General features: G+C 47.9%; 1 non-coding gene across 1 annotated transcript; it reads right to left on the bottom strand.

Moving 5' to 3' along the window:
- Positions 1–2,464: 2,464 nt before the first annotated feature.
- Trnas-uga (transfer RNA serine (anticodon UGA)) lies at positions 2,465–2,539 on the bottom strand. Its single transcript has one exon. It is a non-coding gene; the product is annotated as a tRNA-Ser (tRNA).
- Positions 2,540–5,962: the final 3,423 nt, after the last annotated feature.

The raw sequence follows: 5,962 nt of genomic DNA, 5'->3' as shown, positions 1-5,962 counted from the left end.
TTCACTCTGCAGCGGAGTGTGCGCTGATATGAAACTTCCTGGCAGATTAAAACTGTGTGCCCGACCGAGACTCAAACTCGGGACCTTTGCCTTTCGCGGGCAAGTGCTCTACCAACTGAGCTACCGAAGCACGACTCACGCCCGGTACTCACAGCTTTACTTCTGCCAGTACCTCGTCTCCTACCTTCCAAACTTTACAGAAGCTCTCCTGCGAAACTTGCAGAACTAGCACTCCTGAAAGAAAGGATATTGCGGAGACATGGCTTAGCCACAGCCTGGGGGATGTTTCCAGAATGAGATTTTCACTCTGCAGCGGAGTGTGCGCTGATATGAAACTTCCTGGCAGATTAAAACTGTGTGCCTGACGGAGACTCGAACTCGGGACCTTTGCCTTTCGCGGGCAAGTGCTCTACCAACTGAGCTACCGAAGCACGACTCACGCCCGGTACTCACAGCTTTACTTCTGCCAGTACCTCGTCACCTACCTTCCAAACTTTACAGAAGCTCTCCTGCGAAACTTGCAGAACTAGCACTCCTGAAAGAAAGGATATTGCGGAGACATGGCTTAGCCACAGCCTGGGGGATGTTTCCAGAATGAGATTTTCACTCTGCAGCGGAGTGTGCGCTGATATGAAACTTCCTGGCAGATTAAAACTGTGTGCCCGACCGAGACTCGAACTCGGGACCTTTGCCTTTCGCGGGCAAGTGCTCTACCAACTGAGCTACCGAAGCACGACTCACGCCCGGTACTCACAGCTTTACTTCTGCCAGTACCTCGTCTCCTACCTTCCAAACTTTACAGAAGCTCTCCTGCAAAACTTGCAGAACTAGCACTCCTGAAAGAAAGGATATTGCGGAGACATGGCTTAGCCACAGCCTGGGGGATGTTTCCAGAATGAGATTTTCACTCTGCAGCGGAGTGTGCGCTGATATGAAACTTCCTGGCAGATTAAAACTGTGTGCCCGACCGAGACTCGAACTCGGGACCTTTGCCTTTCGCGGGCAAGTGCTCTACCAACTGAGCTACCGAAGCACGACTCACGCCCGGTACTCACAGCTTTACTTCTGCCCGTACCTCGTCTCCTACCTTCCAAACTTTACAGAAGCTCTCCTGCGAAACTTGCAGAACTAGCACTCCTGAAAGAAAGGATATTGCGGAGACATGGCTTAGCCACAGCCTGGGGGATGTTTCCAGAATGAGATTTTCACTCTGCAGCGGAGTGTGCGCTGATATGAAACTTCCTGGCAGATTAAAACTGTGTGCCCGACCGAGACTCGAACTCGGGACCTTTGCCTTTCGCGGGCAAGTGCTCTACCAACTGAGCTACCGAAGCACGACTCACGCCCGGTACTCACAGCTTTACTTCTGCCAGTACCTCGTCTCCTACCTTCCAAACTTTACAGAAGCTCTCCTGCGAAACTTGCAGAACTAGCACTCCTGAAAGAAAGGATATTGCGGAGACATGGCTTAGCCACAGCCTGGGGGATGTTTCCAGAATGAGATTTTCACTCTGCAGCGGAGTGTGCGCTGATATGAAACTTCCTGGCAGATTAAAACTGTGTGCCCGACCGAGACTCGAACTCGGGACCTTTGCCTTTCGCGGGCAAGTGCTCTACCAACTGAGCTACCGAAGCACGACTCACGCCCGGTACTCACGGCTTTACTTCTGCCAGTACCTCGTCTCCTACCTTCCAAACTTTACAGAAGCTCTCCTGCAAAACTTGCAGAACTAGCACTCCTGAAAGAAAGGATATTGCGGAGACATGGCTTAGCCACAGCCTGGGGGATGTTTCCAGAATGAGATTTTCACTCTGCAGCGGAGTGTGCGCTGATATGAAACTTCCTGGCAGATTAAAACTGTGTGCCCGACCGAGACTTGAACTCGGGACCTTTGCCTTTCGCGGGCAAGTGCTCTACCAACTGAGCTACCGAAGCACGACTCACGCCCGGTACTCACAGCTTTACTTCTGCCAGTACCTCGTCTCCTACCTTCCAAACTTTACAGAAGCTCTCCTGCGAAACTTGCAGAACTAGCACTCCTGAAAGAAAGGATATTGCGGAGACATGGCTTAGCCACAGCCTGGGGGATGTTTCCAGAATGAGATTTTCACTCTGCAGCGGAGTGTGCGCTGATATGAAACTTCCTGGCAGATTAAAACTGTGTGCCCGACCGAGACTCGAACTCGGGACCTTTGCCTTTCGCGGGCAAGTGCTCTACCAACTGAGCTACCGAAGCATGACTCACGCCTGGTACTCACAGCTTTACTTCTGCCAGTACCTCGTCTCCTACCTTCCAAACTTTACAGAAGCTCTCCTGCAAAACTTGCAGAACTAGCACTCCTGAAAGAAAGGATATTGCGGAGACATGGCTTAGCCACAGCCTGGGGGATGTTTCCAGAATGAGATTTTCACTCTGCAGCGGAGTGTGCGCTGATATGAAACTTCCTGGCAGATTAAAACTGTGTGCCCGACCGAGACTCGAACTCGGGACCTTTGCCTTTCACGGGCAAGTGCTCTACCAACTGAGCTACCGAAGCACGACTCACGCCCGGTACTCACGGCTTTACTTCTGCCAGTACCTCGTCTCCTACCTTCCAAACTTTACAGAAGCTCTCCTGCAAAACTTGCAGAACTAGCACTCCTGAAAGAAAGGATATTGCGGAGACATGGCTTAGCCACAGCCTGGGGGATGTTTCCAGAATGAGATTTTCACTCTGCAGCAGAGTGTGCGCTGATATGAAACTTCCTGGCAGATTAAAACTGTGTGCCCGACCGAGACTCGAACTCGGGACCTTTGCCTTTCGCGGGCAAGTGCTCTACCAACTGAGCTACCGAAGCACGACTCACGCCCGGTACTCACAGCTTTACTTCTGCCAGTACCTCGTCTCCTACCTTCCAAACTATACAGAAGCTCTCCTGCGAAACTTGCAGAACTAGCACTCCTGAAAGAAAGGATATTGCGGAGACATGGCTTAGCCACAGCCTGGGGGATGTTTCCAGAATGAGATTTTCACTCTGCAGCGGAGTGTGCGCTGATATGAAACTTCCTGGCAGATTAAAACTGTGTGCCTGACCGAGACTCGAACTCGGGACCTTTGCCTTTCATGGGCAAGTGCTCTACCAACTGAGCTACCGAGTTCGAGTCTCGGTCGGGCACACAGTTTTAATCTGCCAGGAAGTTTCATATCAGCGCACACTCCGCTGCAGAGTGAAAATCTCATTCTCGAAACATCCCCCAGGCTGTGGCTAAGCCATGTCTCCGCAATATCCTTTCTTTCAGGAGTGCTAGTTCTGCAAGTTTCGCAGGAGAGCTTCTGTAAAGTTTGGAAGGTAGGAGACGAGGTACTGGCAGAAGTAAAGCCGTGAGTACCGGGCGTGAGTCGTGCTTCGGTAGCTCAGTTGGTAGAGCACTTGCCCGCGAAAGGCAAAGGTCCCGAGTTCAAGTCTCGGTCGGGCACACAGTTTTAATCTGCCAGGAAGTTTCATATCAGCGCACACTCCACTGCAGAGTGAAAATCTCATTCTGGAAACATCCCCCAGGCTGTGGCTAAGCCATGTCTCCGCAATATCCTTTCTTTCAGGAGTGCTAGTTCTGCAAGTTTCGCAGGAGAGCTTCTGTAAAGTTTGGAAGGTAGGAGACGAGGTACTGGCAGAAGTAAAGCTGTGAGTACCGGGCGTGAGTCGTGCTTCGGTAGCTCAGTTGGTAGAGCACTTGCCCGCGAAAGGCAAAGGTCCCGAGTTCGAGTCTCGGTCGGGCACACAGTTTTAATCTGCCAGGAAGTTTCATATCAGCGCACACTCCGCTGCAGAGTGAAAATCTCATTCTGGAAACATCCCCCAGGCTGTGGCTAAGCCATGTCTCCGCAATATCCTTTCTTTCAGGAGTGCTAGTCTGCAAGTTTCGCAGGAGAGCTTCTGTAAAGTTTGGAAGGTAGGAGACGAGGTACTGGCAGAAGTAAAGCTGTGAGTACCGGGCGTGAGTCGTGCTTCGGTAGCTCAGTTGGTAGAGCACTTGCCCGCGAAAGGCAAAGGTCCCGAGTTCGAGTCTCGGTCGGGCACACAGTTTTAATCTGCCAGGAAGTTTCATATCAGCGCACACTCCACTGCAGAGTGAAAATCTCATTCTGGAAACATCCCCCAGGCTGTGGCTAAGCCATGTCTCCGCAATATCCTTTCTTTCAGGAGTGCTAGTTCTGCAAGTTTCGCAGGAGAGCTTCTGTAAAATTTGGAAGGTAGGAGACGAGGTACTGGCAGAAGTAAAGCTGTGAGTACCGGGCGTGAGTCGTGCTTCGGTAGCTCAGTTGGTAGAGCACTTGCCCGCGAAAGGCAAAGGTCCCGAGTTCGAGTTTCGGTCGGGCACACAGTTTTAATCTGCCAGGTAGTTTCATATCAGCACACACTCCGCTGCAGAGTGAAAATCTCATTCTGGTGCCATTAATTATTTATATGCAGCCTAATGTCCATGGTCCTGTTGCTGCAGGGACATGATGCTCGAGGTCTCAGTTTAGAATAATAAGCATCTATTATAAGATCTATTATAAGACAATATATATATTAAAATATATGCGTGTGTGATGCCCTTGTACAGTAATTTATTTTATGGCATTGGTGTTCATTTAAGGGGTATACAAACTATCAACAATAAAGCTGCGAAATCATTAACTCCAGTTTTTAACTTTAGTGAAGTGTTTAAATCACACATAACACAAAGCACATGTGCAAGTAAAATTTTCAAAAATAATAAAGTAACTAATACAGTTCAAAAGCCCCTTTAACTGAAAAATAACCACATAAATATCAAATTTTGACACAATATGTGGTAAGGACTCAAAGAAAATCATTACAGTTTAATACTCTATACCAAAAATTGTTGTTGTTGTTGTTGTTGTTGTTGTTGTCTTCAGTCCTGAGACTGGTTTGATGCAGCTCTCCATGCTACTCTATCCTGTGCAAGCTTCTTCACCTCCCAGTACTTACTGCAACCTACATCCTTCTGAATCTGCTAAGTGTATTCATCTCTTGGTCTCCCTCTACGATTTTTACCCTCCACACTGCATTCCAATGCTAAATTTGTGATCCCTTGATGCCTCAGAACATGTCCTACCAACCGGTCCCTTCTTCTTCTCAAGTTGTGCCACAAACTCCTCTTCTCCCCAATTCTATTCAATACCTCCTCATTAGTTATGCGATCTACCCATCTAATCTTCAGCATTCTTCTGTAGCACCACATTTTGAAAGCTTCTACTCTCTTCTGCTCCAAACTATTTATCGTCCATGTTTCACTTCCATACATGGCTACACTCCATACAGATACTTTCAGAAATGACTTCCTGACACTTAAATCTATACTCGATGTTAACAAATTTCTCTTCTTCAGAAACGATTTCCTTGCCATTGCCAGTCTACATTTTATATCCTCTATACTTCGACCATCATCAGTTATTTTGCTCCCCAAATAGCAAAACTCCTTTACTACTTTAAGTGTCTCATTTCCTAATCTAATTCCCTCAGCATCACCCAACTTAATTCGACTACATTCCATTATCCTCATTTTGCTTTTGTTGATGTTCATCTTATATCCTCCTTTCAAGACACTGTCCATTCTGTTCAACTGCTCTTCCAAGTCCTTTGCTGTCTCTGACAGAATTACAATGTCATCGGCGAACCTCAATGTTTTTATTTCTTCTCCATGGACTTTAATACCTATTCCAAATTTTTCTTTTGTTTCCTTCACTGCTTGCTCAATATACAGATTGAATAACATTGAGGACAGGCTACAACCCTGTCTCATTCCCATCCCAACTGCTGCTTCCCTTCCATGCCCCTCGACTCTTGTAACTGCCATCTGGTTTCTGTACAAATTGTAAATACCCTTTCACTCCCTGTATTTTACCCCTGCCACCTTCAGAATTTGAAAGAGAGTATTCCAGTCAACATTGTCAAAAGCTTTCTCTAAGTCTA

Source organism: Schistocerca nitens, chromosome 7, assembly GCF_023898315.1.
Source record: "Schistocerca nitens isolate TAMUIC-IGC-003100 chromosome 7, iqSchNite1.1, whole genome shotgun sequence".
NCBI lineage: Eukaryota > Metazoa > Arthropoda > Insecta > Orthoptera > Acrididae > Schistocerca > Schistocerca nitens.
This window is presented reverse-complemented; position numbering and strand designations above follow the sequence as displayed.